Source organism: Eleutherodactylus coqui, chromosome 3, assembly GCF_035609145.1.
Source record: "Eleutherodactylus coqui strain aEleCoq1 chromosome 3, aEleCoq1.hap1, whole genome shotgun sequence".
Lineage (NCBI taxonomy): Eukaryota > Metazoa > Chordata > Amphibia > Anura > Eleutherodactylidae > Eleutherodactylus > Eleutherodactylus coqui.
The window spans coordinates 159,181,943-159,194,140 of record NC_089839.1 but is presented as its reverse complement, the minus strand read 5'-3'; the positions used below and the strand labels follow the sequence as shown (position 1 = coordinate 159,194,140).

The window sequence follows — 12,198 nt, the reverse complement described above, 5'->3', positions numbered from 1 at the left end:
GGACGGACAGAGGCAGGACAAATAGATTTCGTTTCCCTTTTTTTTACACCAAAAGGACCCACTGCGTATATTCAATGAATAATAACTGTGTTGTGGCCCTGCCTACACAATTCTTTCCCTGTAGTATCAATGGAGGGTGCAATGCTCTGTAGAGGCGATTTTGAGAAAAAAAAATATGCAGCACAGCTAACAGCAGCCTGGACAGTACTGCACACGGTTAAATATGGCCCTAGAAAGGACCGTTGAGGTTCTTGAAGGCTACACTCACTCCTAACACTCTCCCTGCCTATCCAACACTTCTGTCCCTAATGCCGGGTGCAACGCTCTGCAGAGGCGATTTTGAGAAAAAAAAAAAAAAGGCACTGCTAACAGCAGCCAACACACAGGTATTACTGGCCCTAATAAGGACCTTTGGGGTTCTTGAAGCCTACACTAACTGCTATTTCTCTCCCTACAGCAGCTCCGGTACCAGCAGCACTGTCCCTCATCTAACTCACAAGGCATCTGAGGCGAGCCGCGGGAGGGGCCGACTTTTATGTTCGGGTGACATCTGATCTTCCCAGCCACTCACAGCAGGGGGGTGGTATAGGGCTTGAACGTCACAGGGGGAAGTTGTAATGCCTTCCCTGTCTTTCAATTGGCCAGAAAAGCGCGCTAACGTCTCAAGGAAGGAAGTGAAAGTAACCCGAATACCGCATGGTGTTTGTTACGAATAACGAACATCCCGAACACCCTAATATTTGCACGAATATCAAGCTCGGACGAACACGTTCGCTCATCTCTAGTAATGAAAGTTACAAAAAAAAACCTTTTGCCATATTTATAATAGAAGAATCTAATCTTTATAATAGAAGAATCTAAATAATAAAACAAAAACACATATATGCTACCGCTACGTCCATAAAAGTCAGCTCTATCAAAATGTGTTATGTACCCCACATGGTGAACGTTGTCAGAAAAAGATAATAAATAACACCAGAATTGCACTTTTCTTGGTCACCCCTTCTCCAAGAAAAATGTCATTAAAAATATCGAAAGGTCGTATGTACTCCAGAATGATATCAAAAGAATCTACTAGATGTCTCTCACAAAATGAGCCCTCATACAACTATGTCAATGAAAAAAATAAAAAAGTTATGGCTGTTATAAGATGGCGGCAGAAAATAATTAAAAAAATTAAATATCTTTGAAAAAAAATAAAAGTAGTACAGCAAAAGAACTATACAAATTTGATATCATAGTAATCGTACCCATAGAATAAACTTATCAGGTCACTTTTGTTGCAGTATGTAGGCTGTAGAAACAAGACACCCAAAGATGGCAAAATTTCTTTTTTTTTTCCATTTCACTCCACTTAGAAGCCCTCATACAGGTATGTCCATGGATAAATAGAAGAGTTATGATTTTTTAAAAAGGGGAGGATAAAACGAAAATGGGAAAAAAAGGGCCACGTCCTTAAGGGGTTAATAAAAGAAATAATAGTCATAGCCATAGTAATAATAACTAAATAATAATAATAACGCTATAAAGATGATATTAAAAAGATCTCAAAGTTGATATAACGTCTAATGAATTAGTAGTGAATGAATTTTAAATGTCCCGCTGTAAACGCCTGTTAGTCCCAGCGGGGATGAGGGAACTCACCGAGGGCTCCCTTTAGCCCCGCGGGGACTAACAGGAATTTACAACAGGACATTTAAAATGTGCTTCAGAGTATTCCTAGAGCCCTACTGGGCAATTCCTCAGCAGTGGGGGAGGGTAGGGGGTCAGTAGTGGACTCCCTCCACCTCTCTCCTAAAGGGATCTCCCTATAGCAGGGAGAGAGAGAGGGGGAAGTTACGGGGCTTCCCAGGGAGCATGAAAAGGGGGCAGTGCTACAGCCCATATATTTGTGATGGTGAAACTCTGTGAGAACACCTATAACCCCACACCTTATCTCTAGCCCTGCCCACTCTCTCTGTGCTATGGAGATATCCCAAAGGGATCCCCACAGCAGAGAGAGACAGAGCAGGGCAATGGGTTAATCCCCCATAGCCTCGCACTCTCTCTCCCTGATAGTGGGAAATCCTGAAGCTCTGCGGGGCCTCTTCTCTCTCACCTCCTGGAGCAGGTGCGCTTCTTTAAGTGTAGCTGCCCATTCATGCGATCTTTAGCACAGTATAGGTGCGATTTTAGCATCTAAACTGCGCTGAAACAGTGCTTGTATGAATGAGGCCTTAAAAAGCAAATATCTGCTTGTGGGTTGCAGTCTCCATTGCTTTGCACACGTGAGTAATTATGGGCAGGGTTACTCAATTAGGGCCTAATAAATTGCATCTGTGGAACTTCCTGTGTTCATTCCAAACAGAGGAGGAACAGAAGCACTACAGCTAAGTGCTATTTCAATACAAACCTAAGTGAGCATGTGAGGCTAACATAACTGTACCGTGTTATAAGTGTCCTGTTTCATAAGTGTGACTTGGGATTAGTGACTTTGGATTTAGGGGCTTTAAAAGAGTCACTTGTATTTAATTACTAGTAATTATTAGGACATTACAGTACCACTGTTTCTGGTGGCACACCACACTGATAGTAGTTTGATTACCGCACAAGACACACACAGGTTGGCTCCTCCCACAGCAGTGACATCACCACAGGTCCTTTAGCCCACCGGATTTCTGTGGTGGTGGTAGGCAGTGTGTTCTGTCAGGACTGCTGAGTTGTAGGAAATTATAGTACCAGTGTTTCTGGTGGCGCAATGTGCCATACAGCTCTGCTACATGGTATATGCATTATGATCCCCACAAATCACACACAGCAGCTTGATTACCACACAAGACGAACACAGCTTGACTCCTCCTACAGCAGTAACATCACCACAGGTTCTTTAGCCCACCGGATCTCTGTGGTGGGGGTAGGTCAGTGTGTTCTGTCAAGACTGCTGAGTTATGTCTGACATAATAGCAGCTCAGTTGTATTCTTAGTGTGTTAGGACCTGCCATAATGGTGCCAGGGGGCGGGGCTATGATGGGGTCAGAGGCAGGGCTATGATATGACCAGTGGGTGGGGCTATGATGGGGCAAGGGGGCGGGGCTATAACATCACCAGGGAGCCGAGCACTCACACATACTTACATACATACAAACAGACAAGTGGTGGTTAGTAGTTTGACTGTATATCTTTTAGAATTTTTGCATATGCTACTTTCATTTAATCTATCTGTACAAATAGAATGTGCTCTATGATTGAAAATACCATCCAGTGTACATCTTCTGCCATGTACGTGATATTTGAACAGCTGTTTTAGGGTGCATACTGCTGTATGAGATGTGAGCATGTTGCGCATTTGAAAGCCCAGATCCTGGATCTAAATGAGCAGCTTGCAACACTGAGATCTATTGGCAATACAGAAAGTAGTTTGCTCCTCACTAAGCTGGCACTTGCTGGGGTAGATGTGGGGGTGGATAGTGGTTCAGGAGAGCAGGATAAGTAGGCAACAAGCTGGGTAACAAATAAAAGGAGGGGTAGAGGGAGGTGATCCATGGAGGCTAGTCCTGAACTGGCACAACCCAACAGGTTTGCAAAGTTGGCAGATGAGGGGAATGCCATTACAGGATTAGCACTGCTGCAGCATGAAATGCCCTCTGACCACCAGGGGAATGTCTGCTCCAGTAAGAAGGAGAATAGGAGCACAGGGCAGGCTAGACAGGTCCTGGTAGTGGGAGACTCTATTATTAGGGAGACAGACAGGTCAATCTGTCACAAAGACCGGAATCGTCAACGGTGTGTTGTCTTCCTGGCACTCGAGTTCGACACATTGCAGACCTAGTTGACAGATTAATGGAAGGGACTGGTGAGGATCCAGCTGTTATGGTACACATTGGCACCAATGACAAAGTTAGAGGTAAATGGAAGATACTTAAAAATGATTTCAGGGGACTAGGATATAAGCTTAGGGCAAGGACTTCCAAAGAAGTATTTTCTAAAATACTACCTGTACCATGTGCCACACCAGAAAGGCAGCGGGAGATTAGGGAGGTAAACAAGTGGCTTCAGAGTTGGTGTAGGAAGGAGGGGTTTAGGTTACGGGTAAACTGGGCTGACTTTGATGTTGGATACAGGTTCTAACATAGGGATGGAATATATCTCAATGGGGAGGGTGCAGCTGTGCTGGGAGGGAACATGGCTAGAAGGTTGGTGAAGTGTCTAAACTAGGGACTGGGGGGAGGCAACCAGAGAGATAGAGGGGAAGATAGTGTAGACAGTGACCTGGGACTAAGTAATGGAAATGGGGGTGGAGCGGTGGGAAGGAGTTAGTACAATTAGAACTGGCAGAATAGTTATTAGGGATTCACTCAAAGTAAAAAAACACCAAAACCAAAAACTGTATGGTGACTAATGCTAGAAGTCTGACCAATAAAGTATAAGAACTAGAAGTAATAATGTCTGAGGGAAACTGACATAGCAGGAGTAACGGAGACCTGGTTGGATTAAAGCTGTGACTGGGCGATGAACTTACAGGGTTACAGTCTGTTCAAAAGGGATCGTAAAAAACAGAAAGGGAAAGCGGTTTGTCTTTATGTAAAATCCTGTTTAAAGTACACATTGTCGGAAGATATATGGGAGGGATGTGAACATGTGGAGGCTCTATGGGTAGACATACATGGAGGGAAAAACAACAATAAAATCCTCATAGGGGGTTTCTGTAGACAGCCAAATGTAACAGAAGCTACTAAAAATCTATTATGAAAGCAAATAGATGACGCAGCAAATCACAATGAGGTAAATATTATAGAGGACTTTAACTATCCGAATATAAACTGGAAAGCTGAAACCTGTGAATCTCATAAAGGTAACAACTTCCTGTTGATTACTAAAGATAATTACCTTATCCAACTTGTACAGGACCTGACTAGAGGGATGGCCATTTTGAACTTAATACTTCCAACAGACCTAACAGAATAACAGGGGTGTGGGTTGTGGGGCACCTGGGAAATGGTGACCATAATATAATACATTTCAACTTGTCTTTCTTTCAAGAGAGTTTTATAGGGGATTTACGAAAATACTGAACTTTAGCTAGGTCAAGTTTGATCAGCTTAGTGATGCCCTTAACCTTATTGATTTGTATAATGTTCTAAAAAATAAGAGTACAAACAAGAAATGGGAAATTTTTAAAAACATCCTAATTACTTACTGTGAGATGTGCATAACTTACAGGATTTAAAGACTTAGTAAGAGGGGAAATACTGAAAGTATTCACAGAGAAAAACAAAATGTTAAATGAACTTATTCACTGTAGCGGAAGAATCTAAAGTATCAAATTAATTTTTTCACTGAGTGGATTCTAGTCTCTGTGCTAAAACTTAACTCTTAATAATAATAGATTAAAAAATAGAGAAACATCTGACATACAAACTAAAGGTGGACGTGCAACCACCTATATAAAATCAACAGGTGGAGAAATCAGTGCAGTAACCAAAAAATGATTAATGATGCGCTACCACAGCTAGCGCATCATTTATCACAAATCCATAGACTTTATGATATTAGTCACAGGAATGGTATTGGGTATTGCCCTGTACTGCCTATCAGTAGTGCTGTATTCCTTAAACATGTGACAGGAGTGGTACCAGAATAATAGGCCTATTCAGTCTCAATGTACAGACAAAACACAGTACCCAAAGAAGTAAATAAATGATGTGCTAACAAGAAATCTGCATCATTTACAAAAAATCCGGTGAAATATAGTCACAGGGATAGTATTAGGTGTTGTACTACATTCTTAATCGATGTAATTTTCTTAGTTCAATGAGTAAAGCTGTAATTTAAAGTGAGACAAAAGTAGTACCCAGAGATGATAGACTTATTTAGTCTACTATCAAGCGTGAGACTAGAAGTATCTGACTAATCCGTCTCACTGTGCAGAAAATAACGTAGCACAGTACATAAACTAGTAGAGGAATGATGCGCTAACAAAAAATCTGCATCATTTACATTCGATACGGTGACTTTATGATTATAGTCACAGAAGTAGTATTAGGTATTGTGCTGTACTCTCAGTACCTGTATTTTCCTTACTCCACTGAGTGATGCTGTAATTTAAAGTGAGACAGAGATGATACCCAGAAATGACCAAACGTCAGACTAAAGGTAACTAATAAGTTTACCCCAAATTTTATCAGCAACCTCCAAAAATAACTACTGTAGGACACGATTGCTTCTGAGGTTTTGCTATCCAAATAGACAAGTTAGTCCCAGAGTTAACGACAGAGTCTGGGACTGACCTATAAAGTTTCAAAATTACTACTATAGTTCAACGCATTTCGGCCACAATAGCGTGGCCTCAGAGGGAGCATGCTCTCTCTGTGATGTCATTGGCTCCCCGTGATGTAATCGGGGAGGGCCACCAGGTTGCCATGACATTGCTATTACAAGCGATAAGGCATTGCAAGACAGAAATCCTGGAATGCTTTATCATAGCAATCATAGCTGTTCTTGTACAAGTCCCCTACAGGAATCTAAAAAATGTAAAAAAGAAAGATAAACATAGAGTTAAAAAAATGTATAAAAAGGCATTAAAAACAACATTTTTTGTGCTTTTTTCCCCTATTAATATAAAAAACATTTCTTTGCTCATCACGCAAAAAACAAGTCCTCAAAGAGCTCCATCCATGGAAAAATAAAAAAACTAATAGGACTTTGGATGCAGCGATTTAGAAAAAAAAATTATTTCCAAAAAAAGTGGAAAAACCTAAAAAAAAATAAGAATTTTGGTATTGTTGTAATCGTACTGACCTGCAGAAAAATGTATTGAGTCATTTATGCTGCATGATTACCGCTGTAAAAAAAAAAATCTGAATTGATGTGTTTTCTCTCCCTGCTATCATTAAAAAATTAATAAAAGTTTTACAATATGCGTAGTCTATGTACCCAAAAATGGAACTAATAAAAACTACAGTTCGCCATCCAAAAAAACAAGGTCCCATACGGCCGTGTCAACAGAAAGATTATGGCTTTTGAAAATGGGGGAGATGAAAATCTCCAAAAGGACTTCCGGTTCCAGCGCCATGGAGTGAGGGAGCAGAGAGATCCAGCTCCGTACTCACCGCTCCGAAAACAGGCAAATACAGCCGCCAGACGGACTTCACACATGCTCTCCCTGCTGTCAATCAAACCCAAGCATATCGGAGGAGCGGGGAGACCCGAGGGAAGGCTGTACGACCGGCGCTAACCACTGTAAGTGCCCCACAAAACTCACCCGGCCGGCTGCAGGGACCGAAGGAGACAGCGGCAAGCTCCACCAGGAACCCCTCTGACAGGAGATGCTGCCGCGGGGTAGGCAACTTGCGGGCTCAAGCTGGGCTTTGCATGAAGCACAGCACTGAAAAGCTGTAGTGCAGGGGAGAAGACTCTGCTATACACCGCAGGGCAGGCACCACATCGGGACAGCTGCAGCGCGGGAACCCTGCACTCAGTGAGGAGAGAGCTCAGCCTACAACACCATAAGGCTGTAGCCACATAGTGGTGAAATATAGGAACTGCAACCTCCAGCCCAGGAAAACCACCCAATATACACGCAGGAATATATGTATATATATACATAAAATATAAAAAAAATATATAAAAAAAAGAGCCCAGCAGCAAGACTACCTACAACTCTCCTGAGCGATAAACATGCGACCTAGGCCAGTTATAGTAAAATATCTGGATTATACAGATAGAGCCCTAATTCTGCGAAACTTCAAGGGCCGACAGAATGCGCTGGAGATCGAATGACACAGAATCCTAATCTTTGCTGATTTCTCTGCAGAAGTCCAACGCAAACGAAAGGCTTTTCCCCCAATTTGCTTGGCACTTTTTAGAAAACAACTTAAATTCGCACTCATATACCCAGCGGTCTTGAAAGTGTACAAGAAGGACGGAACCACACTAACATTTTACGACCCAGAAAAGGCGGAGAGCGAGCTCCGCTTAGTATCACCTCGATCCTCCCCGGCCAGACAAAGAGACAAACCTTCTCAAGAGAACACGACAAGTAACAACAAACAGAAGGCGGATCGAGTCCCTCTGGCAGCACCAAAAGAACAACGCCAAAAGCCTACAGCCCCATCAACACCAACGGCCTAAACAATTGGGAGGCGAACCGTGAGTGTGATATAATGAGGGAAAGGACTGTGTTGTGGGGGGACTATTGAGAGACACTAGAAGAGAACTCTTGGTTTACGAGAATCGTATAGATACTGAATGTAAAAATGTAGAAAGTAAAGATAGAAATGCTGTTTGAAAAGATTAGAGATACTATGGGGGGCACATAAAAGGTACTAAGAGTAAGAGTCCGGAGCGGAATCCCTAGATAGTTTGTTAACGCGACTCACAAAGTGGAATTGAGGGAAGTCGCTTATGCAGTCTCTTTTTGGGTACAGGCAATACATCTTCCCCCAAAAGAGACCGCATTTTCATTTCTTTTATATCACCACGCCGTGTTAGCAGCGGAATGATACTTTATTAGCTGATAGCTCTGGTTTTGTTTTTTGCTTTGTCTTCTTTTTTTTTTCCCTTTGTTTCTATATAAACATATAGAGCTCTCATTTGGTGTCAAAAGTTTGATTTGAAATTGATAAATATATAGGTGAACTACAGTACAAGCATAATATAAATTTAAATAGGTAATATGCAAATCATTTCCTGGAACGTGAAGGGACTTAGATCCCCACAAAAACGGTCGCTAGTCTTGCGACACTTAAAGCGCCTAAAAGTTGATATTGCACTACTCCAGGAGATGCACTTAACCGAAAAAGAATATTTTCGCATGCAAAAATTATGGGTAGGGGAGATCTATGGATCACCCGCGGTGCATTCAAAGGCGGGAGTACTATTACTAATTAGGAGGGGGGCAGGCCTAACGGTAGAAGATCAGTGGCACGATTCAAATGGAAGGATCTTACACGTCCACCTGAAAAATAATTTAGAGAATCTGAGTATCTATAATGTATATGGCCCCAATGGCAATAATAAACAATTCTTTAGAGAACTGACAGACAGACTTATGATGGACCCGGTGGAACTTAAAATACTGGGAGGTGATTTTAACTCTGTGCTTAATGCAGCCGAAGACCGACGCAGCCACGCGACCAGCGGAAACTCCCAAAAACACCAAGACGCCATGTCCTATAATTTCACCAATACACAACAATTAAGAGATGTGTGGAGGGAGATCAACCCAGAAGGCCAGGAATTCACACACTACTCCCATGCACATGACTCCTGGTCCAGGATCGATTATATACTAATGGCCCCTAGCTTACTACCCAGAGTTACTAACACAGACATAGCAGAGCTTATGATTTCAGACCATGCCCCGGTACTGTTGACACTACAAGATAAAATCCCCAGGGGCACAGACTACCTATGGAAATTCCCTACATTCCTGGCTGAAGACGAGACATTTCAGGGGTTGTTGCGGGGGTGGTGGCTAGAATTCATATCAGATAACGAGACACACTCAGATAATCCCCAACTTTTATGGGACACAGCGAAGGCGGTCATTAGAGGTAAACTGATCGCTTATACAATATCACTGAAAAGGAAAATTAAAGACAAGATCAGACATTATAGCTCCCTCCTACGAGTGGAATACACAACTTTTCAATCCAAACCAAACTTGGAAAACAAACAGAAATGGACAGAATCTAAAGAATCATATGAAACATGGCTACATGAACAAGAACAACTGTCATACTCCTATAACGAAGCGCGATTATTCAAATTCCGGAATAAAGCAGGCAAATTAATGGCTAAACTAGCAAACGGACCTTTTGCGGTATCAAATATTTCGGGTCTGAAAGACCAATCTGGTAAAGTACAGTCCCATCCGGCAAAAATAAATGAGATTTTTTATAAATTTTATTCACAACTCTACACAAAAACCCCAATGCATCCAGCCGTTCCATTAACCCTCCCCCCTGACATCCCGTTGACCGCGCTGAATAAAGAACAATGCTCTTTCTTAGGGGCCCCTATCACACAAACAGAAGTACAGGAAGCCATATCAAATTTAAAAAACAACAAGGCTCCAGGCCCGGACGGATGCACAGGAGAGTTCTTTAAAATACTAAAAGACCAGACGACACCATTAATAGAAAAGCTATTCAACAGCTACATGCAGGGGACTTCTATCCCATCAGATATGAACACGGCCCACATTAAACTTCTCCCCAAACCGGGTAAAGACCCTACGGACGCAACAGCGTACCGTCCAATTTCCTTAATTAATACAGACCTAAAACTGATGGCAAAAATCATGGCAGACCGCCTGGCCACCCTGTTGCCCCTTCTGATTTCCCCACTTCAGAGCGGCTTTGTAAAGAACAGATCCGCGACAACTAATATAAGGAAAATATTAACAATCCTGGATGATATAAAAATGAACCCAGCAGATCACCCTCAATCGGCACTCTTGACAATAGATGCCGAAAAAGCGTACGACAATGTCTTGTGGAGGTGGTTGGAGACAGTGATGGACAAAATGGGCTTTAACCCCTTGAGTGGCACGCCCGGAAAAGTTCCGTGACGAGCTCCACTGCTCATAGCAACATAGCCCGGAAGATTTCCGGGCTATGTATCACTATGGGAGCTGCAGAGCACAATGCCACAAGCTGTGACAGTGTGCTCTGCCTGCACAGACCCACAGAGAACAAAGCAAGGGCTTTGAAAAACCAGCAGAAGATATTGCCGACATGTCGGCAATGTCCTGCTTTGTTTACAGGTTGCCATAGAGACCATCGGCTTGTCAGAAGCAAGCCGATGGTCTCTGTGGCAGGGAGAGCTTGCTGCTTGGCTGTCAGAGGACAGCTAGGTACTAGCTCTTACAGCAGAGATCAGAGAAAACCTCTGATCTCTGCTGTGTTAACCCTTTACATGCTGCAGTCTATGTGACTGCAGCATGTAAAGGGCTGTCACTGCAGCATGTAAAGGGCTGTCACCATCTGACCCCCGGAATGTGATCAGGGGTCCTGATGGGTCCCTGTGGAAGTCCCCTAAAGGGACAAAAAAAATAAAAAAATTTTTAAAAATTAAAAAAAAAAAAAGTTAAAAAATTATTAAAAAAATAAAAAAAACACTTGTCTCCCTTTACTTTGTAAAAAATCAAAAATACAATCACACATGTGGTATCCATGCGCGTCGTAATGACCCAGAGAAGGAAGTTAATACATTATTTAACCCCTTAATGACATGGCCCCTTTTTTCTTTTTTCCCCATTTCTTTTTTTCCTCCCCCCTGTTTAAAAAATCACAACTTGTCCCGCAAAAAACAAGCCCTCATATGGCCATGTCAATGGAAAAATGAAAAAGTTATGGCTCTTGAGACGCAACTGCAAAACTAGTTGAAATTCAATGGTTAGACCATTTTAAAAAACCTGCCCTGGTGGGCACGACAGGGTGGTAGGAAACCTGCCACTCAAGGGGTTAAAGGCCCTTTTCACACTTATATATGGAGTCTATACGCCTCCCCGTTGGCTCAAATTTATACTCCAGGCTTCCTGTCCCCAAGGTTCCCATTACAAAAAGGCACCAGACAAGGGTGTCCACTGTCCCCGCTCCTTTTTAACATTGCGATAGAACCACTGATACACATATTGGAGGGAAATAAAGACATAGAGGGAATTAAAATCCGAAACAAGACTATCAAATAGAGATGAGCGAACGTACTCGGAAAAGCACTACTCGTCCGAGTAATGTGCTTTATCCGAGTACCTCCCCGCTCGTCCTGAAAGATTCGGGACGCGCTGCGGAGCGGGGAGCTGCAGGGGAGAGCGGGGAGGAACGGAGGGGAGATCTTTCTCTCCTTCTCTCCCGCCCGCTCTGCCCCGCTCCCCGCTGCGACTCACCTGTCAGCAGCGGAGCGCCCCGAATCTTTCAGGACGAGCGGAGAGATACTCGGATAAAGCACATTACTCGGACGAGTAGTGCTTATCCGAGTACGTTCGCTCATCTCTACTATCAAATCTATGCTCTTCGCAGACAACATTCTGTTAGCCCTAGCATCTCCGCATACAGATCTGCCACAGGTATTTGCCCTCCTAGAATCATTCGGGAAGCGATCAGGATTTAAGGTCAACACCATAAAGTGTGAGTTACTTGACATTTCTCCTCGAAGTAATCTACACAACATCGACACTAAAAAAACTCCTGTCACCATGGCGGGGAACTCTATTAA

The 12,198-nt window shown here is 42.8% G+C and overlaps 1 protein-coding gene across 1 annotated transcript in view; it reads right to left on the bottom strand.

Annotated features, from left to right (window-relative positions):
- Positions 1–12,198, bottom strand: part of LOC136621171 (inter-alpha-trypsin inhibitor heavy chain H3-like) — a 127,592-nt gene that overhangs the window by 22,595 nt on the left and 92,799 nt on the right. The window lies entirely within an intron of this gene.